Here is a 26,927-nt window from a genome sequence, read left to right as displayed (position 1 = left end):
CTATCGATTTGACCTTTTGACCTTTGACCTTTTGACCTTTGACCTTTCTAGCGTTTTGGCCAAAAAAAGCAGTTTTCTATGCATTTCAGGGGTACTGTGGGGTTTTTTTATTTTTTTATTGGCTGTGCCAAAAAAAAGCAGTTTTCTATGCATTTCAGGGGTACTGTGGGGTTTTTTGAACCCCCAATTTTTTTATTGGCTGTGCCAAAAAAAAACAGTTTTCTATGCATTTCAGGGGTACTGTGGGGTTTTTTGAACCCCCAATTTTTTTATTGGCTGTGCCAAAAAAAAGCAGTTTTCTATGCATTTCAGGGGTTTTGACCTTTGACCTTTCTAGTGTTTTGACCTTTGACCTTTCTAGCGATTTGACCTTTGACCTTTTGACCTTTGATGTTTTGATTTTTTGACCTTTCTAGCGATTTGACCTTTGACCTTTTGACCCTTTGACCTTTTGACCTTTGACCTTTCTAGCGTTTTGGCCAAAAAAAAGACCTTTGACCTTTTGACCTTTGACCTTTCTAGCGATGAAAAAGCGCATCGTGACGTTTTGAAAAAACCGCATCGTGGCATTTTGACCTTTCTATCGATTTGACCCTTTGACCTTTTGACCTTTGACCTTTCTAGCGTTTTGGCCAAAAAAAAGCAGTTTTCTATGCATTTCAGGGGTACTGTGGGTTTTTTTGAACCCCCAATTTTTGTATTGGCTGTGCCAAAAAAAAGCAGTTTTCTATGCATTTCAGGGGTACTGTGGGGTTTTTTGAACCCCCAATTTTTTTATTGGCTGTGCCAAAAAAAAGCAGTTTTCTATGCATTTCAGGGGTACTGTGGGGTTTTTTGAACCCCCAATTTTTTTATTGGCTGTGCCAAAAAAAAGCAGTTTTCTATGCATTTCAGGGGTTTTGACCTTTGACCTTTCTAGTGTTTTGACCTTTGACCTTTCTAGCGATGAAAAAAGCGCATCGTGGCATTTTGACCTTTCTAGCGATTTGACCTTTTGACCTTTTGACCTTTGACCTTTGATGTTTTGATTTTTAAACTTTCTAGCGATTTGACCTTTGACCTTTTGACCTTTTGACCTTTGACCTTTTGACCTTTGACCTTTCTAGCGTTTTGGCCAAAAAAAAAAGCAGTTTTCTATGCATTTCAGGGGTACTGTGAGGTTTTTTGAACCCCCAATTTTGTTATTGGCTGTGCCAAAAAAAAGCAGTTTTCTATGCATTTCAGGGGTACTGTGGGGTTTTTTTATTTTTTTATTGGCTGTGCCTGACCTTTTGACCTTTGACCTTTCTAGCGTTTTGGCCAAAAAAAGCAGTTTTCTATGCATTTCAGGGGTACTGTGGGGTTTTTTGAACCCCCAATTTTTGTATTGGCTGTGCCAAAAAAAAGCAGTTTTCTATGCATTTCAGGGGTACTGTGGGGTTTTTTGAACCCCCAATTTTTTTATTGGCTGTGCCAAAAAAAAGCAGTTTTCTATGCATTTCAGGGGTACTGTGGGGTTTTTTGAACCCCCAATTTTGTTATTGGCTGTGCCAAAAAAAATCAGTTTTCTATGCATTTCAGGGGTACTGTGGGGTTTTTTGAACCCCCAATTTTTGTATTGGCTGTGCCAAAAAAAAGCAGTTTTCTATGCATTTCAGGGGTACTGTGGGGTTTTTTTATTTTTTTATTGGCTGTGCCAAAAAAAATCAGTTTTCTATGCATTTCAGGGGTACTGTGGGGTTTTTTGAACCCCCAATTTTTGTATTGGCTGTGCCAAAAAAAAACAGTTTTCTATGCATTTCAGGGGTACTGTGGGGTTTTTTTATTTTTTTATTGGCTGTGCCAAAAAAAAGCAGTTTTCTATGCATTTCAGGGGTACTGTGGGGTTTTTTGAACCCCCAATTTTTGTATTGGCTGTGCCAAAAAAAAGCAGTTTTCTATGCATTTCAGGGGTACTGTGGGGTTTTTTTATTTTTTTATTGGCTGTGCCAAAAAAAAGCAGTTTTCTATGCATTTCAAGGGTACTGTGGGGTTTTTTGAACCCCCAATTTCTTTATTGGCTGTGCCAAAAAAAAAGCAGTTTTCTATGCATTTCAGGGGTACTGTGGGGTTTTTTGAACCCCCAATTTTTTTATTGGCTGTGCCAAAAAAAAGCAGTTTTCTATGCATTTCAGGGGTACTGTGGGGTTTTTTTATTTTTTTATTGGCTGTGCCAAAAAAAAGCAGTTTTCTATGCATTTCAGGGGTACTGTGGGGTTTTTTGAACCCCCAATTTTTTTATTGGCTGTGCCAAAAAAAAGCAGTTTTCTATGCATTTCAGGGGTACTGTGGGGTTTTTTGAACCCCCAATTTTTTTATTGGCTATGCCAAAAAAAGCAGTTTTCTATGCATTTCAGGGGTTTTGACCTTTGACCTTTCTAGCGTTTTGACCTTTGACCTTTCTAGCGATGAAAAAGCGCATCGTGACGTTTTGAAAAAACCGCATCGTGGCATTTTGACCTTTCTATCGATTTGACCTTTTGACCTTTGACCTTTTGACCTTTGACCTTTCTAGCGTTTTGGCCAAAAAAAGCAGTTTTCTATGCATTTCAGGGGTACTGTGGGGTTTTTTTATTTTTTTATTGGCTGTGCCAAAAAAAAGCAGTTTTCTATGCATTTCAGGGGTACTGTGGGGTTTTTTGAACCCCCAATTTTTTTATTGGCTGTGCCAAAAAAAAACAGTTTTCTATGCATTTCAGGGGTACTGTGGGGTTTTTTGAACCCCCAATTTTTTTATTGGCTGTGCCAAAAAAAAGCAGTTTTCTATGCATTTCAGGGGTTTTGACCTTTGACCTTTCTAGTGTTTTGACCTTTGACCTTTCTAGCGATTTGACCTTTGACCTTTTGACCTTTGATGTTTTGATTTTTTGACCTTTCTAGCGATTTGACCTTTGACCTTTTGACCCTTTGACCTTTTGACCTTTGACCTTTCTAGCGTTTTGGCCAAAAAAAAGACCTTTGACCTTTTGACCTTTGACCTTTCTAGCGTTTTGACCTTTGACCTTTCTAGCGATGAAAAAGCGCATCGTGACGTTTTGAAAAAACCGCATCGTGGCATTTTGACCTTTCTATCGATTTGACCCTTTGACCTTTTGACCTTTGACCTTTCTAGCGTTTTGGCCAAAAAAAAGCAGTTTTCTATGCATTTCAGGGGTACTGTGGGTTTTTTTGAACCCCCAATTTTTGTATTGGCTGTGCCAAAAAAAAGCAGTTTTCTATGCATTTCAGGGGTACTGTGGGGTTTTTTGAACCCCCAATTTTTTTATTGGCTGTGCCAAAAAAAAGCAGTTTTCTATGCATTTCAGGGGTACTGTGGGGTTTTTTGAACCCCCAATTTTTTTATTGGCTGTGCCAAAAAAAAGCAGTTTTCTATGCATTTCAGGGGTTTTGACCTTTGACCTTTCTAGTGTTTTGACCTTTGACCTTTCTAGCGATGAAAAAAGCGCATCGTGGCATTTTGACCTTTCTAGCGATTTGACCTTTTGACCTTTTGACCTTTGACCTTTGATGTTTTGATTTTTAAACTTTCTAGCGATTTGACCTTTGACCTTTTGACCTTTTGACCTTTGACCTTTTGACCTTTGACCTTTCTAGCGTTTTGGCCAAAAAAAAAAGCAGTTTTCTATGCATTTCAGGGGTACTGTGAGGTTTTTTGAACCCCCAATTTTGTTATTGGCTGTGCCAAAAAAAAGCAGTTTTCTATGCATTTCAGGGGTACTGTGGGGTTTTTTTATTTTTTTATTGGCTGTGCCTGACCTTTTGACCTTTGACCTTTCTAGCGTTTTGGCCAAAAAAAGCAGTTTTCTATGCATTTCAGGGGTACTGTGGGGTTTTTTGAACCCCCAATTTTTGTATTGGCTGTGCCAAAAAAAAGCAGTTTTCTATGCATTTCAGGGGTACTGTGGGGTTTTTTGAACCCCCAATTTTTTTATTGGCTGTGCCAAAAAAAAGCAGTTTTCTATGCATTTCAGGGGTACTGTGGGGTTTTTTGAACCCCCAATTTTGTTATTGGCTGTGCCAAAAAAAATCAGTTTTCTATGCATTTCAGGGGTACTGTGGGGTTTTTTGAACCCCCAATTTTTGTATTGGCTGTGCCAAAAAAAAGCAGTTTTCTATGCATTTCAGGGGTACTGTGGGGTTTTTTTATTTTTTTATTGGCTGTGCCAAAAAAAATCAGTTTTCTATGCATTTCAGGGGTACTGTGGGGTTTTTTGAACCCCCAATTTTTGTATTGGCTGTGCCAAAAAAAAGCAGTTTTCTATGCATTTCAGGGGTACTGTGGGGTTTTTTTATTTTTTTATTGGCTGTGCCAAAAAAAAGCAGTTTTCTATGCATTTCAGGGGTACTGTGGGGTTTTTTGAACCCCCAATTTTTGTATTGGCTGTGCCAAAAAAAAGCAGTTTTCTATGCATTTCAGGGGTACTGTGGGGTTTTTTTATTTTTTTATTGGCTGTGCCAAAAAAAAGCAGTTTTCTATGCATTTCAGGGGTACTGTGGGGTTTTTTGAACCCCCAATTTTGTTATTGGCTGTGCCAAAAAAAATCAGTTTTCTATGCATTTCAGGGGTACTGTGGGGTTTTTTGAACCCCCAATTTTTGTATTGGCTGTGCCAAAAAAAAGCAGTTTTCTATGCATTTCAGGGGTACTGTGGGGTTTTTTTATTTTTTTATTGGCTGTGCCAAAAAAAATCAGTTTTCTATGCATTTCAGGGGTACTGTGGGGTTTTTTGAACCCCCAATTTTTGTATTGGCTGTGCCAAAAAAAAGCAGTTTTCTATGCATTTCAGGGGTACTGTGGGGTTTTTTTATTTTTTTATTGGCTGTGCCAAAAAAAAGCAGTTTTCTATGCATTTCAGGGGTACTGTGGGGTTTTTTGAACCCCCAATTTTTGTATTGGCTGTGCCAAAAAAAAGCAGTTTTCTATGCATTTCAGGGGTACTGTGGGGTTTTTTTATTTTTTTATTGGCTGTGCCAAAAAAAAGCAGTTTTCTATGCATTTCAGGGGTACTGTGGGGTTTTTTGAACCCCCAATTTTTTTATTGGCTGTGCCAAAAAAAAACAGTTTTCTATGCATTTCAGGGGTACTGTGGGGTTTTTTGAACCCCCAATTTTTTTATTGGCTGTGCCAAAAAAAAGCAGTTTTCTATGCATTTCAGGGGTTTTGACCTTTGACCTTTCTAGTGTTTTGACCTTTGACCTTTCTAGCGATTTGACCTTTGACCTTTTGACCTTTGATGTTTTGATTTTTTGACCTTTCTAGCGATTTGACCTTTGACCTTTTGACCCTTTGACCTTTTGACCTTTGACCTTTCTAGCGTTTTGGCCAAAAAAAATCAGTTTTCTATGCATTTCAGGGGTACTGTGGGGTTTTTTGAACCCCCAATTTTTTTATTGGCTGTGCCAAAAAAAAGCAGTTTTCTATGCAATTCAGGGGTACTGTGGGGTTTTTTGAACCCCCAATTTTTTTATTGGCTGTGCCAAAAAAAAGCAGTTTTCTATGCATTTCAGGGGTACTTTGGGGTTTTTTTATTTTTTTATTGGCTGTGCCAAAAAAAAGCAGTTTTCTATGCATTTCAGGGGTACTGTGGGGTTTTTTGAACCCCCAATTTTTTTATTGGCTGTGCCAAAAAAAATCAGTTTTCTATGCATTTCAGGGGTACTGTGGGGTTTTTTGAACCCCCAATTTTTGTATTGGCTGTGCCAAAAAAAAGCAGTTTTCTATGCATTTCAGGGGTACTGTGGGGTTTTTTTATTTTTTTATTGGCTGTGCCAAAAAAAAGCAGTTTTCTATGCATTTCAGGGGTACTGTGGGGTTTTTTGAACCCCCAATTTTTTTATTGGCTGTGCCAAAAAAAAGCAGTTTTCTATGCATTTCAGGGGTACTGTGGGGTTTTTTGAACCCCCAATTTTTTTATTGGCTGTGCCAAAAAAAGCAGTTTTCTATGCATTTCAGGGGTACTGTGGGGTTTTTTGAACCCCCAATTTTTGTATTGGCTGTGCCAAAAAAAAGCAGTTTTCTATGCATTTCAGGGGTACTGTGGGGTTTTTTGATTTTTTTATTGGCTGTGCCAAAAAAAAGCAGTTTTCTATGCATTTCAGGGGTACTGTGGGGTTTTTTGAACCCCCAATTTTTTTATTGGCTGTGCCAAAAAAAAGCAGTTTTCTATGCATTTCAGGGGTACTGTGGGGTTTTTTGAACCCCCAATTTTTTTATTGGCTGTGCCAAAAAAAGCAGTTTTCTATGCATTTCAGGGGTACTGTGGGGTTTTTTGAACCCCCAATTTTTGTATTGGCTGTGCAAAAAAAAAGCAGTTTTCTATGCATTTCAGGGGTACTGTGGGGTTTTTTGATTTTTTTATTGGCTGTGCCAAAAAAAAGCAGTTTTCTATGCATTTCAGGGGTACTGTGGGGTTTTTTGAACCCCCAATTTTTTTATTGGCTGTGCCAAAAAAAAGCAGTTTTCTATGCATTTCAGGGGTACTGTGGGGTTTTTTGAACCCCCAATTTTTTTATTGGCTGTGCCAAAAAAAAGCAGTTTTCTATGCATTTCAGGGGTACTGTGGGGTTTTTTGAACCCCCAATTTTTGTATTGGCTGTGCCAAAAAAAAGCAGTTTTCTATGCATTTCAGGGGTACTGTGGGGTTTTTTGATTTTTTTATTGGCTGTGCCAAAAAAAAGCAGTTTTCTATGCATTTCAGGGGTACTGTGGGGTTTTTTGAACCCCCAATTTTTTTATTGGCTGTGCCAAAAAAAGCAGTTTTCTATGCATTTCAGGGGTTTTGACCTTTGACCTTTCTAGCGTTTTGACCTTTGACCTTTCTAGCGATGAAAAAGCGCATCGTGACGTTTTGAAAAAACCGCATCGTGGCATTTTGACCTTTCTATCGATTTGACCTTTTGACCTTTGACCTTTTGACCTTTGACCTTTCTAGCGTTTTGGCCAAAAAAAGCAGTTTTCTATGCATTTCAGGGGTACTGTGGGGTTTTTTGAACCCCCAATTTTTGTATTGGCTGTGCCAAAAAAAAGCAGTTTTCTATGCATTTCAGGGGTACTGTGGGGTTTTTTGAACCCCCAATTTTTTTATTGGCTGTGCCAAAAAAAAGCAGTTTTCTATGCATTTCAGGGGTACTGTGGGGTTTTTTGAACCCCCAATTTTTTTATTGGCTGTGCCAAAAAAAAGCAGTTTTCTATGCATTTCACGGGTTTTGACCTTTGACCTTTCTAGTGTTTTGACCTTTGACCTTTCTAGCGATGAAAAAAGCGCATCGTGGCATTTTGACCTTTCTAGCGATTTGACCTTTGACCTTTTGACCTTTGACCTTTGATGTTTTGATTCTTGACCTTTCTAGCGATTTGACCTTTGACCTTTTGACCTTTGACCTTTTGACCTTTGACCTTTCTAGCGTTTTGGCCAAAAAAAAGCAGTTTTCTATGCATTTCAGGGGTACTGTGGGGTTTTTTGAAGCCCCAATTTTTTTATTGCCAAAAAAAAGCAGTTTTCTATGCATTTCAGGGGTACTGTGGGGTTTTTTGATTTTTTTATTGGCTGTGCCAAAAAAAAGCAGTTTTCTATGCATTTCAGGGGTACTGTGGGGTTTTTTGAGCCCCCTTTTTTTTTATTGGCTGTGCCAAAAAAAAAGCAGTTTTCTATGCATTTCAGGGGTACTGTGGGGTTTTTTGAACCCCCAATTTTTTTATTGGCTGTGCCAAAAAAAGCAGTTTTCTATGCATTTCAGGGGTTTTGACCTTTGACCTTTCTAGTGTTTTGACCTTTGACCTTTCTAGCGATGAAAAAAGCGCATCGTGGCATTTTGACCTTTCTAGCGATTTGACCTTTGACCTTTGACCTTTCTAGCGATGAAAAAGCGCATCGTGACGTTTTGAAAAAACCGCATCGTGGCATTTTGACCTTTCTATCGATTTGACCCTTTGACCTTTTGACCTTTGACCTTTCTAGCGTTTTGGCCAAAAAAAAGCAGTTTTCTATGCATTTCAGGGGTACTGTGGGTTTTTTTGAACCCCCAATTTTTGTATTGGCTGTGCCAAAAAAAAGCAGTTTTCTATGCATTTCAGGGGTACTGTGGGGTTTTTTGAACCCCCAATTTTTTTATTGGCTGTGCCAAAAAAAAGCAGTTTTCTATGCATTTCAGGGGTACTGTGGGGTTTTTTGAACCCCCAATTTTTTTATTGGCTGTGCCAAAAAAAAGCAGTTTTCTATGCATTTCAGGGGTTTTGACCTTTGACCTTTCTAGTGTTTTGACCTTTGACCTTTCTAGCGATGAAAAAAGCGCATCGTGGCATTTTGACCTTTCTAGCGATTTGACCTTTTGACCTTTTGACCTTTGACCTTTGATGTTTTGATTTTTAAACTTTCTAGCGATTTGACCTTTGACCTTTTGACCTTTTGACCTTTGACCTTTTGACCTTTGACCTTTCTAGCGTTTTGGCCAAAAAAAAAGCAGTTTTCTATGCATTTCAGGGGTACTGTGAGGTTTTTTGAACCCCCAATTTTTTTATTGGCTGTGCCAAAAAAAATCAGTTTTCTATGCATTTCAGGGGTACTGTGGGGTTTTTTGAACCCCCAATTTTTGTATTGGCTGTGCCAAAAAAAAGCAGTTTTCTATGCATTTCAGGGGTACTGTGGGGTTTTTTTATTTTTTTATTGGCTGTGCCAAAAAAAAGCAGTTTTCTATGCATTTCAGGGGTACTGTGGGGTTTTTTGAACCCCCAATTTTTTTATTGGCTGTGCCAAAAAAAAAGCAGTTTTCTATGCATTTCAGGGGTTTTGACCTTTCTAGCGATTTGACCTTTGACCTTTTGACCTTTGACCTTTCTGGCGTTTTGACCTTTGACCTTTCTAGCGATGAAAAAGCGCATCGTGACGTTTTGAAAAAACGCATCGTGGCATTTTGACCTTTCTATCGATTTGACCTTTTGACCTTTGACCTTTTGACCTTTGACCTTTCTAGCGTTTTGGCCAAAAAAAAGCAGTTTTCTATGCATTTCAGGGGTACTGTGGGGTTTTTTGAACCCCCAATTTTTTTATTGCCAAAAAAAAGCAGTTTTCTATGCATTTCAGGGGTACTGTGGGGTTTTTTTAATTTTTTTATTGGCTGTGCCAAAAAAAAGCAGTTTTCTATGCATTTCAGGGGTACTGTGGGGTTTTTTGAACCCCCTTTTTTTTTATTGGCTGTGCCAAAAAAAAAGCAGTTTTCTATGCATTTCAGGGGTACTGTGGGGTTTTTTGAACCCCCAATTTTTTTATTGGCTGTGCAGTTTTCTATGCATTTCAGGGGTTTTGACCTTTGACCTTTGACCTTTCTAGTGTTTTGACCTTTGACCTTTCTAGCGATGAAAAAAGCGCATCGTGGCATTTTGACCTTTCTAGCGATTTGACCTTTGACCTTTGACCTTTCTAGCGTTTTGACCTTTGACGTTTTGATTTTTGACCTTTCTAGCGATTTGACCTTTGACCTTTTGACCTTTGACCTTTTGACCTTTGACCTTTCTAGCGTTTTGACCTTTGACCTTTCTAGCGATGAAAAAGCGCATCGTGACGTTTTGAAAAAACCGCATCGTGGCATTTTGACCTTTCTATCGATTTGACCCTTTGACCTTTTGACCTTTGACCTTTCTAGCGTTTTGGCCAAAAAAAAGCAGTTTTCTATGCATTTCAGGGGTACTGTGGGTTTTTTTGAACCCCCAATTTTTGTATTGGCTGTGCCAAAAAAAAGCAGTTTTCTATGCATTTCAGGGGTACTGTGGGGTTTTTTGAACCCCCAATTTTTTTATTGGCTGTGCCAAAAAAAAGCAGTTTTCTATGCATTTCAGGGGTACTGTGGGGTTTTTTGAACCCCCAATTTTTTTATTGCCAAAAAAAAGCAGTTTTCTATGCATTTCAGGGGTACTGTGGGGTTTTTTAAATTTTTTTATTGGCTGTGCCAAAAAAAAGCAGTTTTCTATGCATTTCAGGGGTACTGTGGGGTTTTTTGAACCCCCTTTTTTTTTATTGGCTGTGCCAAAAAAAAAGCAGTTTTCTATGCATTTCAGGGGTACTGTGGGGTTTTTTGAACCCCCAATTTTTTTATTGGCTGTGCCAAAAAAAGCAGTTTTCTATGCATTTCAGGGGTTTTGACCTTTGACCTTTCTAGTGTTTTGACCTTTGACCTTTCTAGCGATGAAAAAAGCGCATCGTGGCATTTTGACCTTTCTAGCGATTTGACCTTTGACCTTTGACCTTTCTAGCGTTTTGACCTTTGACGTTTTGATTTTTGACCTTTCTAGCGATTTGACCTTTGACCTTTTGACCTTTGACCTTTTGACCTTTGACCTTTCTAGCGTTTTGACCTTTGACCTTTCTAGCGATGAAAAAGCGCATCGTGACGTTTTGAAAAAACCGCATCGTGGCATTTTGACCTTTCTATCGATTTGACCCTTTGACCTTTTGACCTTTGACCTTTCTAGCGTTTTGGCCAAAAAAAAGCAGTTTTCTATGCATTTCAGGGGTACTGTGGGTTTTTTTGAACCCCCAATTTTTGTATTGGCTGTGCCAAAAAAAAGCAGTTTTCTATGCATTTCAGGGGTACTGTGGGGTTTTTTGAACCCCCAATTTTTTTATTGGCTGTGCCAAAAAAAAGCAGTTTTCTATGCATTTCAGGGGTACTGTGGGGTTTTTTGAACCCCCAATTTTTTTATTGGCTGTGCCAAAAAAAAGCAGTTTTCTATGCATTTCAGGGGTTTTGACCTTTGACCTTTCTAGTGTTTTGACCTTTGACCTTTCTAGCGATGAAAAAAGCGCATCGTGGCATTTTGACCTTTCTAGCGATTTGACCTTTTGACCTTTTGACCTTTGACCTTTGATGTTTTGATTTTTAAACTTTCTAGCGATTTGACCTTTGACCTTTTGACCTTTTGACCTTTGACCTTTTGACCTTTGACCTTTCTAGCGTTTTGGCCAAAAAAAAAGCAGTTTTCTATGCATTTCAGGGGTACTGTGAGGTTTTTTGAACCCCCAATTTTTGTATTGGCTGTGCCAAAAAAAAGCAGTTTTCTATGCATTTCAGGGGTACTGTGGGGTTTTTTTATTTTTTTATTGGCTGTGCCAAAAAAAAGCAGTTTTCTATGCATTTCAGGGGTACTGTGGGGTTTTTTGAACCCCCAATTTTTTTATTGGCTGTGCCAAAAAAAAGCAGTTTTCTATGCATTTCAGGGGTACTGTGGGGTTTTTTGAACCCCCAATTTTTTTATTGGCTGTGCCAAAAAAAGCAGTTTTCTATGCATTTCAGGGGTTTTGACCTTTGACCTTTCTAGCGTTTTGACCTTTGACCTTTCTAGCGATGAAAAAGCGCATCGTGACGTTTTGAAAAAACCGCATCGTGGCATTTTGACCTTTCTATCGATTTGACCTTTTGACCTTTGACCTTTTGACCTTTGACCTTTCTAGCGTTTTGGCCAAAAAAAGCAGTTTTCTATGCATTTCAGGGGTACTGTGGGGTTTTTTTATTTTTTTATTGGCTGTGCCAAAAAAAAGCAGTTTTCTATGCATTTCAGGGGTACTGTGGGGTTTTTTGAACCCCCAATTTTTTTATTGGCTGTGCCAAAAAAAAACAGTTTTCTATGCATTTCAGGGGTACTGTGGGGTTTTTTGAACCCCCAATTTTTTTATTGGCTGTGCCAAAAAAAAGCAGTCTTCTATGCATTTCAGGGGTTTTGACCTTTCTAGCGATTTGACCTTTGACCTTTTGACCTTTTGACCTTTTGACCTTTGACCTTTCTGGCGTTTTGACCTTTGACCTTTCTAGCGATGAAAAAGCGCATCGTGACGTTTTGAAAAAACGCATCGTGGCATTTTGACCTTTCTATCGATTTGACCTTTTGACCTTTGACCTTTTGACCTTTGACCTTTCTAGCGTTTTGGCCAAAAAAAAGCAGTTTTCTATGCATTTCAGGGGTACTGTGGGGTTTTTTGAACCCCCAATTTTTTTATTGCCAAAAAAAAGCAGTTTTCTATGCATTTCAGGGGTACTGTGGGGTTTTTTTTATTTTTTTATTGGCTGTGCCAAAAAAAAAGCAGTTTTCTATGCATTTCAGGGGTACTGTGGGGTTTTTTGAACCCCCAATTTTTTTATTGGCTGTGCCAAAAAAAGCAGTTTTCTATGCATTTCAGGGGTTTTGACCTTTGACCTTTCTAGTGTTTTGACCTTTGACCTTTCTAGCGATGAAAAAAGCGCATCGTGGCATTTTGACCTTTCTAGCGATTTGACCTTTGACCTTTGACCTTTCTAGCGTTTTGACCTTTGACGTTTTGATTTTTGACCTTTCTAGCGATTTGACCTTTGACCTTTTGACCTTTGACCTTTTGACCTTTGACCTTTCTAGCGATGAAAAAGCGCATCGTGACGTTTTGAAAAAACCGCATCGTGGCATTTTGACCTTTCTATCGATTTGACCCTTTGACCTTTTGACCTTTGACCTTTCTAGCGTTTTGGCCAAAAAAAAGCAGTTTTCTATGCATTTCAGGGGTACTGTGGGTTTTTTTGAACCCCCAATTTTTGTATTGGCTGTGCCAAAAAAAAGCAGTTTTCTATGCATTTCAGGGGTACTGTGGGGTTTTTTGAACCCCCAATTTTTTTATTGGCTGTGCCAAAAAAAAGCAGTTTTCTATGCATTTCAGGGGTACTGTGGGGTTTTTTGAACCCCCAATTTTTTTATTGGCTGTGCCAAAAAAAAGCAGTTTTCTATGCATTTCAGGGGTTTTGACCTTTGACCTTTCTAGTGTTTTGACCTTTGACCTTTCTAGCGATGAAAAAAGCGCATCGTGGCATTTTGACCTTTCTAGCGATTTGACCTTTTGACCTTTTGACCTTTGACCTTTGATGTTTTGATTTTTAAACTTTCTAGCGATTTGACCTTTGACCTTTTGACCTTTTGACCTTTGACCTTTTGACCTTTGACCTTTCTAGCGTTTTGGCCAAAAAAAAAGCAGTTTTCTATGCATTTCAGGGGTACTGTGAGGTTTTTTGAACCCCCAATTTTTTTATTGGCTGTGCCAAAAAAAATCAGTTTTCTATGCATTTCAGGGGTACTGTGGGGTTTTTTGAACCCCCAATTTTTGTATTGGCTGTGCCAAAAAAAAGCAGTTTTCTATGCATTTCAGGGGTACTGTGGGGTTTTTTTATTTTTTTATTGGCTGTGCCAAAAAAAAGCAGTTTTCTATGCATTTCAGGGGTACTGTGGGGTTTTTTGAACCCCCAATTTTTTTATTGGCTGTGCCAAAAAAAAAGCAGTTTTCTATGCATTTCAGGGGTTTTGACCTTTCTAGCGATTTGACCTTTGACCTTTTGACCTTTTGACCTTTGACCTTTCTGGCGTTTTGACCTTTGACCTTTCTAGCGATGAAAAAGCGCATCGTGACGTTTTGAAAAAACGCATCGTGGCATTTTGACCTTTCTATCGATTTGACCTTTTGACCTTTGACCTTTTGACCTTTGACCTTTCTAGCGTTTTGGCCAAAAAAAAGCAGTTTTCTGTGCATTTCAGGGGTACTGTGGGGTTTTTTGAACCCCCAATTTTTTTATTGCCAAAAAAAAGCAGTTTTCTATGCATTTCAGGGGTACTGTGGGGTTTTTTGAACCCCCTTTTTTTTTATTGGCTGTGCCAAAAAAAAAGCAGTTTTCTATGCATTTCAGGGGTACTGTGGGGTTTTTTGAACCCCCAATTTTTTTATTGGCTGTGCCAAAAAAAGCAGTTTTCTATGCATTTCAGGGGTTTTGACCTTTGACCTTTCTAGTGTTTTGACCTTTGACCTTTCTAGCGATGAAAAAAGCGCATCGTGGCATTTTGACCTTTCTAGCGATTTGACCTTTGACCTTTGACCTTTCTAGCGTTTTGACCTTTGACGTTTTGATTTTTGACCTTTCTAGCGATTTGACCTTTGACCTTTTGACCTTTGACCTTTTGACCTTTGACCTTTCTAGCGTTTTGACCTTTGACCTTTCTAGCGATGAAAAAGCGCATCGTGACGTTTTGAAAAAACCGCATCGTGGCATTTTGACCTTTCTATCGATTTGACCCTTTGACCTTTTGACCTTTGACCTTTCTAGCGTTTTGGCCAAAAAAAAGCAGTTTTCTATGCATTTCAGGGGTACTGTGGGTTTTTTTGAACCCCCAATTTTTGTATTGGCTGTGCCAAAAAAAAGCAGTTTTCTATGCATTTCAGGGGTACTGTGGGGTTTTTTGAACCCCCAATTTTTTTATTGGCTGTGCCAAAAAAAAGCAGTTTTCTATGCATTTCAGGGGTACTGTGGGGTTTTTTGAACCCCCAATTTTTTTATTGGCTGTGCCAAAAAAAGCAGTTTTCTATGCATTTCAGGGGTTTTGACCTTTGACCTTTCTAGTGTTTTGACCTTTGACCTTTCTAGCGATGAAAAAAGCGCATCGTGGCATTTTGACCTTTCTAGCGATTTGACCTTTGACCTTTGACCTTTCTAGCGATGAAAAAGCGCATCGTGACGTTTTGAAAAAACCGCATCGTGGCATTTTGACCTTTCTATCGATTTGACCCTTTGACCTTTTGACCTTTGACCTTTCTAGCGTTTTGGCCAAAAAAAAGCAGTTTTCTATGCATTTCAGGGGTACTGTGGGTTTTTTTGAACCCCCAATTTTTGTATTGGCTGTGCCAAAAAAAAGCAGTTTTCTATGCATTTCAGGGGTACTGTGGGGTTTTTTGAACCCCCAATTTTTTTATTGGCTGTGCCAAAAAAAAAGCAGTTTTCTATGCATTTCAGGGGTACTGTGGGGTTTTTTGAACCCCCAATTTTTTTATTGGCTGTGCCAAAAAAAAGCAGTTTTCTATGCATTTCAGGGGTTTTGACCTTTGACCTTTCTAGTGTTTTGACCTTTGACCTTTCTAGCGATGAAAAAAGCGCATCGTGGCATTTTGACCTTTCTAGCGATTTGACCTTTTGACCTTTTGACCTTTGACCTTTGATGTTTTGATTTTTAAACTTTCTAGCGATTTGACCTTTGACCTTTTGACCTTTTGACCTTTGACCTTTTGACCTTTGACCTTTCTAGCGTTTTGGCCAAAAAAAAAGCAGTTTTCTATGCATTTCAGGGGTACTGTGAGGTTTTTTGAACCCCCAATTTTTTTATTGGCTGTGCCAAAAAAAATCAGTTTTCTATGCATTTCAGGGGTACTGTGGGGTTTTTTGAACCCCCAATTTTTGTATTGGCTGTGCCAAAAAAAAGCAGTTTTCTATGCATTTCAGGGGTACTGTGGGGTTTTTTTATTTTTTTATTGGCTGTGCCAAAAAAAAGCAGTTTTCTATGCATTTCAGGGGTACTGTGGGGTTTTTTGAACCCCCAATTTTTTTATTGGCTGTGCCAAAAAAAAAGCAGTTTTCTATGCATTTCAGGGGTTTTGACCTTTCTAGCGATTTGACCTTTGACCTTTTGACCTTTTGACCTTTGACCTTTCTGGCGTTTTGACCTTTGACCTTTCTAGCGATGAAAAAGCGCATCGTGACGTTTTGAAAAAACGCATCGTGGCATTTTGACCTTTCTATCGATTTGACCTTTTGACCTTTGACCTTTTGACCTTTGACCTTTCTAGCGTTTTGGCCAAAAAAAAGCAGTTTTCTATGCATTTCAGGGGTACTGTGGGGTTTTTTGAACCCCCAATTTTTTTATTGCCAAAAAAAAGCAGTTTTCTATGCATTTCAGGGGTACTGTGGGGTTTTTTTTATTTTTTTATTGGCTGTGCCAAAAAAAAGCAGTTTTCTATGCATTTCAGGGGTACTGTGGGGTTTTTTGAACCCCCTTTTTTTTTATTGGCTGTGCCAAAAAAAAAGCAGTTTTCTATGCATTTCAGGGGTACTGTGGGGTTTTTTGAACCCCCAATTTTTTTATTGGCTGTGCCAAAAAAAGCAGTTTTCTATGCATTTCAGGGGTTTTGACCTTTGACCTTTCTAGTGTTTTGACCTTTGACCTTTCTAGCGATGAAAAAAGCGCATCGTGGCATTTTGACCTTTCTAGCGATTTGACCTTTGACCTTTGACCTTTCTAGCGTTTTGACCTTTGACGTTTTGATTTTTGACCTTTCTAGCGATTTGACCTTTGACCTTTTGACCTTTGACCTTTTGACCTTTGACCTTTCTAGCGTTTTGACCTTTGACCTTTCTAGCGATGAAAAAGCGCATCGTGACGTTTTGAAAAAACCGCATCGTGGCATTTTGACCTTTCTATCGATTTGACCCTTTGACCTTTTGACCTTTGACCTTTCTAGCGTTTTGGCCAAAAAAAAGCAGTTTTCTATGCATTTCAGGGGTACTGTGGGTTTTTTTGAACCCCCAATTTTTGTATTGGCTGTGCCAAAAAAAAGCAGTTTTCTATGCATTTCAGGGGTACTGTGGGGTTTTTTGAACCCCCAATTTTTTTATTGGCTGTGCCAAAAAAAAGCAGTTTTCTATGCATTTCAGGGGTACTGTGGGGTTTTTTGAACCCCCAATTTTTTTATTGGCTGTGCCAAAAAAAAGCAGTTTTCTATGCATTTCAGGGGTTTTGACCTTTGACCTTTCTAGTGTTTTGACCTTTGACCTTTCTAGCGATGAAAAAAGCGCATCGTGGCATTTTGACCTTTCTAGCGATTTGACCTTTTGACCTTTTGACCTTTGACCTTTGATGTTTTGATTTTTAAACTTTCTAGCGATTTGACCTTTGACCTTTTGACCTTTTGACCTTTGACCTTTTGACCTTTGACCTTTCTAGCGTTTTGGCCAAAAAAAAAGCAGTTTTCTATGCATTTCAGGGGTACTGTGAGGTTTTTTGAACCCCCAATTTTTGTATTGGCTGTGCCAAAAAAAAGCAGTTTTCTATGCATTTCAGGGGTACTGTGGGGTTTTTTTATTTTTTTATTGGCTGTGCCAAAAAAAAGCAGTTTTCTATGCATTTCAGGGGTACTGTGGGGTTTTTTGAACCCCCAATTTTTTTATTGGCTGTGCCAAAAAAAAGCAGTTTTCTATGCATTTCAGGGGTACTGTGGGGTTTTTTGAACCCCCAATTTTTTTATTGGCTGTGCCAAAAAAAGCAGTTTTCTATGCATTTCAGGGGTTTTGACCTTTGACCTTTCTAGCGTTTTGACCTTTGACCTTTCTAGCGATGAAAAAGCGCATCGTGACGTTTTGAAAAAACCGCATCGTGGCATTTTGACCTTTCTATCGATTTGACCTTTTGACCTTTGACCTTTTGACCTTTGACCTTTCTAGCGTTTTGGCCAAAAAAAGCAGTTTTCTATGCATTTCAGGGGTACTGTGGGGTTTTTTTATTTTTTTATTGGCTGTGCCAAAAAAAAGCAGTTTTCTATGCATTTCAGGGGTACTGTGGGGTTTTTTGAACCCCCAATTTTTTTATTGGCTGTGCCAAAAAAAAACAGTTTTCTATGCATTTCAGGGGTACTGTGGGGTTTTTTGAACCCCCAATTTTTTTATTGGCTGTGCCAAAAAAAAGCAGTCTTCTATGCATTTCAGGGGTTTTGACCTTTCTAGCGATTTGACCTTTGACCTTTTGACCTTTTGACCTTTGACCTTTCTGGCGTTTTGACCTTTGACCTTTCTAGCGATGAAAAAGCGCATCGTGACGTTTTGAAAAAACGCATCGTGGCATTTTGACCTTTCTATCGATTTGACCTTTTGACCTTTGACCTTTTGACCTTTGACCTTTCTAGCGTTTTGGCCAAAAAAAAGCAGTTTTCTATGCATTTCAGGGGTACTGTGGGGTTTTTTGAACCCCCAATTTTTTTATTGCCAAAAAAAAGCAGTTTTCTATGCATTTCAGGGGTACTGTGGGGTTTTTTTTATTTTTTTATTGGCTGTGCCAAAAAAAAAGCAGTTTTCTATGCATTTCAGGGGTACTGTGGGGTTTTTTGAACCCCCAATTTTTTTATTGGCTGTGCCAAAAAAAGCAGTTTTCTATGCATTTCAGGGGTTTTGACCTTTGACCTTTCTAGTGTTTTGACCTTTGACCTTTCTAGCGATGAAAAAAGCGCATCGTGGCATTTTGACCTTTCTAGCGATTTGACCTTTGACCTTTCTAGCGTTTTGACCTTTGACGTTTTGATTTTTGACCTTTCTAGCGATTTGACCTTTGACCTTTTGACCTTTGACCTTTTGACCTTTGACCTTTCTAGCGTTTTGACCTTTGACCTTTCTAGCGATGAAAAAGCGCATCGTGACGTTTTGAAAAAACCGCATCGTGGCATTTTGACCTTTCTATCGATTTGACCCTTTGACCTTTTGACCTTTGACCTTTCTAGCGTTTTGGCCAAAAAAAAGCAGTTTTCTATGCATTTCAGGGGTACTGTGGGTTTTTTTGAACCCCCAATTTTTGTATTGGCTGTGCCAAAAAAAAGCAGTTTTCTATGCATTTCAGGGGTACTGTGGGGTTTTTTGAACCCCCAATTTTTTTATTGGCTGTGCCAAAAAAAAGCAGTTTTCTATGCATTTCAGGGGTACTGTGGGGTTTTTTGAACCCCCAATTTTTTTATTGGCTGTGCCAAAAAAAAGCAGTTTTCTATGCATTTCAGGGGTTTTGACCTTTGACCTTTCTAGTGTTTTGACCTTTGACCTTTCTAGCGATGAAAAAAGCGCTTTGACCTTTCTAGCGATTTGACCTTTTGACCTTTTGACCTTTGACCTTTGATGTTTTGATTTTTAAACTTTCTAGCGATTTGACCTTTGACCTTTTGACCTTTTGACCTTTGACCTTTTGACCTTTGACCTTTCTAGCGTTTTGGCCAAAAAAAAAGCAGTTTTCTATGCATTTCAGGGGTACTGTGAGGTTTTTTGAACCCCCAATTTTTTTATTGGCTGTGCCAAAAAAAATCAGTTTTCTATGCATTTCAGGGGTACTGTGGGGTTTTTTGAACCCCCAATTTTTGTATTGGCTGTGCCAAAAAAAAAGCAGTTTTCTATGCATTTCAGGGGTACTGTGGGGTTTTTTTATTTTTTTATTGGCTGTGCCAAAAAAAAGCAGTTTTCTATGCATTTCAGGGGTACTGTGGGGTTTTTTGAACCCCCAATTTTTTTATTGGCTGTGCCAAAAAAAAAGCAGTTTTCTATGCATTTCAGGGGTTTTGACCTTTCTAGCGATTTGACCTTTGACCTTTTGACCTTTTGACCTTTTGACCTTTGACCTTTCTGGCGTTTTGACCTTTGACCTTTCTAGCGATGAAAAAGCGCATCGTGACGTTTTGAAAAAACGCATCGTGGCATTTTGACCTTTCTATCGATTTGACCTTTTGACCTTTGACCTTTTGACCTTTGACCTTTCTAGCGTTTTGGCCAAAAAAAAGCAGTTTTCTATGCATTTCAGGGGTACTGTGGGGTTTTTTGAACCCCCAATTTTTTTATTGCCAAAAAAAAGCAGTTTTCTATGCATTTCAGGGGTACTGTGGGGTTTTTTGAACCCCCTTTTTTTTTATTGGCTGTGCCAAAAAAAAAGCAGTTTTCTATGCATTTCAGGGGTACTGTGGGGTTTTTTGAACCCCCAATTTTTTTATTGGCTGTGCCAAAAAAAGCAGTTTTCTATGCATTTCAGGGGTACTGTGGGGTTTTTTGAACCCCCAATTTTTGTATTGGCTGTGCCAAAAAAAAGCAGTTTTCTATGCATTTCAGGGGTACTGTGGGGTTTTTTTATTTTTTTATTGGCTGTGCCAAAAAAAAGCAGTTTTCTATGCATTTCAGGGGTACTGTGGGGTTTTTTGAACCCCCAATTTTTTTATTGGCTGTGCCAAAAAAAAAGCAGTTTTCTATGCATTTCAGGGGTTTTGACCTTTCTAGCGATTTGACCTTTGACCTTTTGACCTTTTGACCTTTTGACCTTTGACCTTTCTGGCGTTTTGACCTTTGACCTTTCTAGCGATGAAAAAGCGCATCGTGACGTTTTGAAAAAACGCATCGTGGCATTTTGACCTTTCTATCGATTTGACCTTTTGACCTTTGACCTTTTGACCTTTGACCTTTCTAGCGTTTTGGCCAAAAAAAAGCAGTTTTCTATGCATTTCAGGGGTACTGTGGGGTTTTTTGAACCCCCAATTTTTTTATTGCCAAAAAAAAGCAGTTTTCTATGCATTTCAGGGGTACTGTGGGGTTTTTTGAACCCCCTTTTTTTTTATTGGCTGTGCCAAAAAAAAAGCAGTTTTCTATGCATTTCAGGGGTACTGTGGGGTTTTTTGAACCCCCAATTTTTTTATTGGCTGTGCCAAAAAAAGCAGTTTTCTATGCATTTCAGGGGTTTTGACCTTTGACCTTTCTAGTGTTTTGACCTTTGACCTTTCTAGCGATGAAAAAAGCGCATCGTGGCATTTTGACCTTTCTAGCGATTTGACCTTTGACCTTTGACCTTTCTAGCGTTTTGACCTTTGACGTTTTGATTTTTGACCTTTCTAGCGATTTGACCTTTGACCTTTTGACCTTTGACCTTTTGACCTTTGACCTTTCTAGCGTTTTGACCTTTGACCTTTCTAGCGATGAAAAAGCGCATCGTGACGTTTTGAAAAAACCGCATCGTGGCATTTTGACCTTTCTATCGATTTGACCCTTTGACCTTTTGACCTTTGACCTTTCTAGCGTTTTGGCCAAAAAAAAGCAGTTTTCTATGCATTTCAGGGGTACTGTGGGTTTTTTTGAACCCCCAATTTTTGTATTGGCTGTGCCAAAAAAAAGCAGTTTTCTATGCATTTCAGGGGTACTGTGGGGTTTTTTGAACCCCCAATTTTTTTATTGGCTGTGCCAAAAAAAAGCAGTTTTCTATGCATTTCAGGGGTACTGTGGGGTTTTTTGAACCCCCAATTTTTTTATTGGCTGTGCCAAAAAAAAGCAGTTTTCTATGCATTTCAGGGGTTTTGACCTTTGACCTTTCTAGTGTTTTGACCTTTGACCTTTCTAGCGATGAAAAAAGCGCATCGTGGCATTTTGACCTTTCTAGCGATTTGACCTTTTGACCTTTTGACCTTTGACCTTTGATGTTTTGATTTTTAAACTTTCTAGCGATTTGACCTTTGACCTTTTGACCTTTTGACCTTTGACCTTTTGACCTTTGACCTTTCTAGCGTTTTGGCCAAAAAAAAGCAGTTTTCTATGCATTTCAGGGGTACTGTGGGTTTTTTTGAACCCCCAATTTTTGTATTGGCTGTGCCAAAAAAAAGCAGTTTTCTATGCATTTCAGGGGTACTGTGGGGTTTTTTGAACCCCCAATTTTTTTATTGGCTGTGCCAAAAAAAAGCAGTTTTCTATGCATTTCAGGGGTACTGTGGGGTTTTTTGAACCCCCAATTTTTTTATTGGCTGTGCCAAAAAAAAGCAGTTTTCTATGCATTTCAGGGGTTTTGACCTTTGACCTTTCTAGTGTTTTGACCTTTGACCTTTCTAGCGATGAAAAAAGCGCTTTGACCTTTCTAGCGATTTGACCTTTTGACCTTTTGACCTTTGACCTTTGATGTTTTGATTTTTAAACTTTCTAGCGATTTGACCTTTGACCTTTTGACCTTTTGACCTTTGACCTTTTGACCTTTGACCTTTCTAGCGTTTTGGCCAAAAAAAAGCAGTTTTCTATGCATTTCAGGGGTACTGTGGGGTTTTTTGAAGCCCCAATTTTTTTATTGCCAAAAAAAAGCAGTTTTCTATGCATTTCAGGGGTACTGTGGGGTTTTTTGATTTTTTTATTGGCTGTGCCAAAAAAAAGCAGTTTTCTATGCATTTCAGGGGTACTGTGGGGTTTTTTGAGCCCCCTTTTTTTTTATTGGCTGTGCCAAAAAAAATGCAGTTTTCTATGCATTTCAGGGGTACTGTGGGGTTTTTTGAACCCCCAATTTTTTTATTGGCTGTGCCAAAAAAAGCAGTTTTCTATGCATTTCAGGGGTTTTGACCTTTGACCTTTCTAGTGTTTTGACCTTTGACCTTTCTAGCGATGAAAAAAGCGCATCGTGGCATTTTGACCTTTCTAGCGATTTGACCTTTGACCTTTGACCTTTCTAGCGATGAAAAAGCGCATCGTGACGTTTTGAAAAAACCGCATCGTGGCATTTTGACCTTTCTATCGATTTGACCCTTTGACCTTTTGACCTTTGACCTTTCTAGCGTTTTGGCCAAAAAAAAGCAGTTTTCTATGCATTTCAGGGGTACTGTGGGTTTTTTTGAACCCCCAATTTTTGTATTGGCTGTGCCAAAAAAAAGCAGTTTTCTATGCATTTCAGGGGTACTGTGGGGTTTTTTGAACCCCCAATTTTTTTATTGGCTGTGCCAAAAAAAAGCAGTTTTCTATGCATTTCAGGGGTACTGTGGGGTTTTTTGAACCCCCAATTTTTTTATTGGCTGTGCCAAAAAAAAGCAGTTTTCTATGCATTTCAGGGGTTTTGACCTTTGACCTTTCTAGTGTTTTGACCTTTGACCTTTCTAGCGATGAAAAAAGCGCATCGTGGCATTTTGACCTTTCTAGCGATTTGACCTTTTGACCTTTTGACCTTTGACCTTTGATGTTTTGATTTTTAAACTTTCTAGCGATTTGACCTTTGACCTTTTGACCTTTTGACCTTTGACCTTTTGACCTTTGACCTTTCTAGCGTTTTGGCCAAAAAAAAGCAGTTTTCTATGCATTTCAGGGGTACTGTGAGGTTTTTTGAACCCCCAATTTTTTTATTGGCTGTGCCAAAAAAAGCAGTTTTCTATGCATTTCAGGGGTTTTGACCTTTGACCTTTCTAGCGTTTTGACCTTTGACCTTTCTAGCGATGAAAAAGCGCATCGTGACGTTTTGAAAAAACCGCATCGTGGCATTTTGACCTTTCTATCGATTTGACCTTTTGACCTTTGACCTTTTGACCTTTGACCTTTCTAGCGTTTTGGCCAAAAAAAGCAGTTTTCTATGCATTTCAGGGGTACTGTGGGGTTTTTTTATTTTTTTATTGGCTGTGCCAAAAAAAAGCAGTTTTCTATGCATTTCAGGGGTACTGTGGGGTTTTTTGAACCCCCAATTTTTTTATTGGCTGTGCCAAAAAAAAACAGTTTTCTATGCATTTCAGGGGTACTGTGGGGTTTTTTGAACCCCCAATTTTTTTATTGGCTGTGCCAAAAAAAAGCAGTTTTCTATGCATTTCAGGGGTTTTGACCTTTGACCTTTCTAGTGTTTTGACCTTTGACCTTTCTAGCGATTTGACCTTTGACCTTTTGACCTTTGATGTTTTGATTTTTTGACCTTTCTAGCGATTTGACCTTTGACCTTTTGACCCTTTGACCTTTTGACCTTTGACCTTTCTAGCGTTTTGGCCAAAAAAAAGCAGTTTTCTATGCATTTCAGGGGTACTGTGGGGTTTTTTGAACCCCCAATTTTTTTATTGGCTGTGCCAAAAAAAAGCAGTTTTCTATGCAATTCAGGGGTACTGTGGGGTTTTTTGAACCCCCAATTTTTTTATTGGCTGTGCCAAAAAAAAGCAGTTTTCTATGCATTTCAGGGGTACTTTGGGGTTTTTTTATTTTTTTATTGGCTGTGCCAAAAAAAAGCAGTTTTCTATGCATTTCAGGGGTACTGTGGGGTTTTTTGAACCCCCAATTTTTTTATTGGCTGTGCCAAAAAAAATCAGTTTTCTATGCATTTCAGGGGTACTGTGGGGTTTTTTGAACCCCCAATTTTTGTATTGGCTGTGCCAAAAAAAAGCAGTTTTCTATGCATTTCAGGGGTACTGTGGGGTTTTTTTATTTTTTTATTGGCTGTGCCAAAAAAAAGCAGTTTTCTATGCATTTCAGGGGTACTGTGGGGTTTTTTGAACCCCTAATTTTTGTATTGGCTGTGCCAAAAAAAAGCAGTTTTCTATGCATTTCAGGGGTACTGTGGGGTTTTTTGAACCCCCAATTTTTTTATTGGCTGTGCCAAAAAAAAGCAGTTTTCTATGCATTTCACGGGTTTTGACCTTTGACCTTTCTAGTGTTTTGACCTTTGACCTTTCTAGCGATGAAAAAAGCGCATCGTGGCATTTTGACCTTTCTAGCGATTTGACCTTTGACCTTTTGACCTTTGACCTTTGATGTTTTGATTTTTGACCTTTCTAGCGATTTGACCTTTGACCTTTTGACCTTTGACCTTTTGACCTTTGACCTTTCTAGCGTTTTGGCCAAAAAAAAGCAGTTTTCTATGCATTTCAGGGGTACTGTGGGGTTTTTTGAAGCCCCAATTTTTTTATTGCCAAAAAAAAAGCAGTTTTCTATGCATTTCAGGGGTACTGTGGGGTTTTTTGATTTTTTTATTGGCTGTGCCAAAAAAAAGCAGTTTTCTATGCATTTCAGGGGTACTGTGGGGTTTTTTGAGCCCCCTTTTTTTTTATTGGCTGTGCAAAAAAAAAAGCAGTTTTCTATGCATTTCAGGGGTACTGTGGGGTTTTTTGAACCCCCAATTTTTTTATTGGCTGTGCCAAAAAAAGCAGTTTTCTATGCATTTCAGGGGTTTTGACCTTTGACCTTTCTAGTGTTTTGACCTTTGACCTTTCTAGCGATGAAAAAAGCGCATCGTGGCATTTTGACCTTTCTAGCGATTTGACCTTTGACCTTTGACCTTTCTAGCGTTTTGACCTTTGACGTTTTGATTTTTGACCTTTCTAGCGATTTGACCTTTGACCTTTTGACCTTTGACCTTTTGACCTTTGACCTTTCTAGCGTTTTGACCTTTGACCTTTCTAGCGATGAAAAAGCGCATCGTGACGTTTTGAAAAAACCGCATCGTGGCATTTTGACCTTTCTATCGATTTGACCCTTTGACCTTTTGACCTTTGACCTTTCTAGCGTTTTGGCCAAAAAAAAGCAGTTTTCTATGCATTTCAGGGGTACTGTGGGTTTTTTTGAACCCCCAATTTTTGTATTGGCTGTGCCAAAAAAAAGCAGTTTTCTATGCATTTCAGGGGTACTGTGGGGTTTTTTGAACCCCCAATTTTTTTATTGGCTGTGCCAAAAAAAAGCAGTTTTCTATGCATTTCAGGGGTACTGTGGGGTTTTTTGAACCCCCAATTTTTTTATTGGCTGTGCCAAAAAAAAGCAGTTTTCTATGCATTTCAGGGGTTTTGACCTTTGACCTTTCTAGTGTTTTGACCTTTGACCTTTCTAGCGATGAAAAAAGCGCATCGTGGCATTTTGACCTTTCTAGCGATTTGACCTTTTGACCTTTTGACCTTTGACCTTTGATGTTTTGATTTTTAAACTTTCTAGCGATTTGACCTTTGACCTTTTGACCTTTTGACCTTTGACCTTTTGACCTTTGACCTTTCTAGCGTTTTGGCCAAAAAAAAGCAGTTTTCTATGCATTTCAGGGGTACTGTGAGGTTTTTTGAACCCCCAATTTTTTTATTGGCTGTGCCAAAAAAAATCAGTTTTCTATGCATTTCAGGGGTACTGTGGGGTTTTTTGAACCCCCAATTTTTGTATTGGCTGTGCCAAAAAAAAGCAGTTTTCTATGCATTTCAGGGGTACTGTGGGGTTTTTTTATTTTTTTATTGGCTGTGCCAAAAAAAAGCAGTTTTCTATGCATTTCAGGGGTACTGTGGGGTTTTTTGAACCCCCAATTTTTTTATTGGCTGTGCCAAAAAAAAAGCAGTTTTCTATGCATTTCAGGGGTTTTGACCTTTCTAGCGATTTGACCTTTGACCTTTTGACCTTTTGACCTTTTGACCTTTGACCTTTCTGGCGTTTTGACCTTTGACCTTTCTAGCGATGAAAAAGCGCATCGTGACGTTTTGAAAAAACGCATCGTGGCATTTTGACCTTTCTATCGATTTGACCTTTTGACCTTTGACCTTTTGACCTTTGACCTTTCTAGCGTTTTGGCCAAAAAAAAGCAGTTTTCTATGCATTTCAGGGGTACTGTGGGGTTTTTTGAACCCCCAATTTTTTTATTGCCAAAAAAAAGCAGTTTTCTATGCATTTCAGGGGTACTGTGGGGTTTTTTGAACCCCCTTTTTTTTTATTGGCTGTGCCAAAAAAAAAGCAGTTTTCTATGCATTTCAGGGGTACTGTGGGGTTTTTTGAACCCCCAATTTTTTTATTGGCTGTGCCAAAAAAAGCAGTTTTCTATGCATTTCAGGGGTACTGTGGGGTTTTTTGAACCCCCAATTTTTGTATTGGCTGTGCCAAAAAAAAGCAGTTTTCTATGCATTTCAGGGGTACTGTGGGGTTTTTTTATTTTTTTATTGGCTGTGCCAAAAAAAAGCAGTTTTCTATGCATTTCAGGGGTACTGTGGGGTTTTTTGAACCCCCAATTTTTTTATTGGCTGTGCCAAAAAAAAAGCAGTTTTCTATGCATTTCAGGGGTTTTGACCTTTCTAGCGATTTGACCTTTGACCTTTTGACCTTTTGACCTTTTGACCTTTGACCTTTCTGGCGTTTTGACCTTTGACCTTTCTAGCGATGAAAAAGCGCATCGTGACGTTTTGAAAAAACGCATCGTGGCATTTTGACCTTTCTATCGATTTGACCTTTTGACCTTTGACCTTTTGACCTTTGACCTTTCTAGCGTTTTGGCCAAAAAAAAGCAGTTTTCTATGCATTTCAGGGGTACTGTGGGGTTTTTTGAACCCCCAATTTTTTTATTGCCAAAAAAAAGCAGTTTTCTATGCATTTCAGGGGTACTGTGGGGTTTTTTGAACCCCCTTTTTTTTTATTGGCTGTGCCAAAAAAAAAGCAGTTTTCTATGCATTTCAGGGGTACTGTGGGGTTTTTTGAACCCCCAATTTTTTTATTGGCTGTGCCAAAAAAAGCAGTTTTCTATGCATTTCAGGGGTTTTGACCTTTGACCTTTCTAGTGTTTTGACCTTTGACCTTTCTAGCGATGAAAAAAGCGCATCGTGGCATTTTGACCTTTCTAGCGATTTGACCTTTGAC

Source organism: Electrona antarctica (assembly GCF_951216825.1).
Source record: "Electrona antarctica genome assembly, chromosome: 24".
Lineage (NCBI taxonomy): Eukaryota > Metazoa > Chordata > Actinopteri > Myctophiformes > Myctophidae > Electrona > Electrona antarctica.
This window is presented reverse-complemented; position numbering follows the sequence as displayed.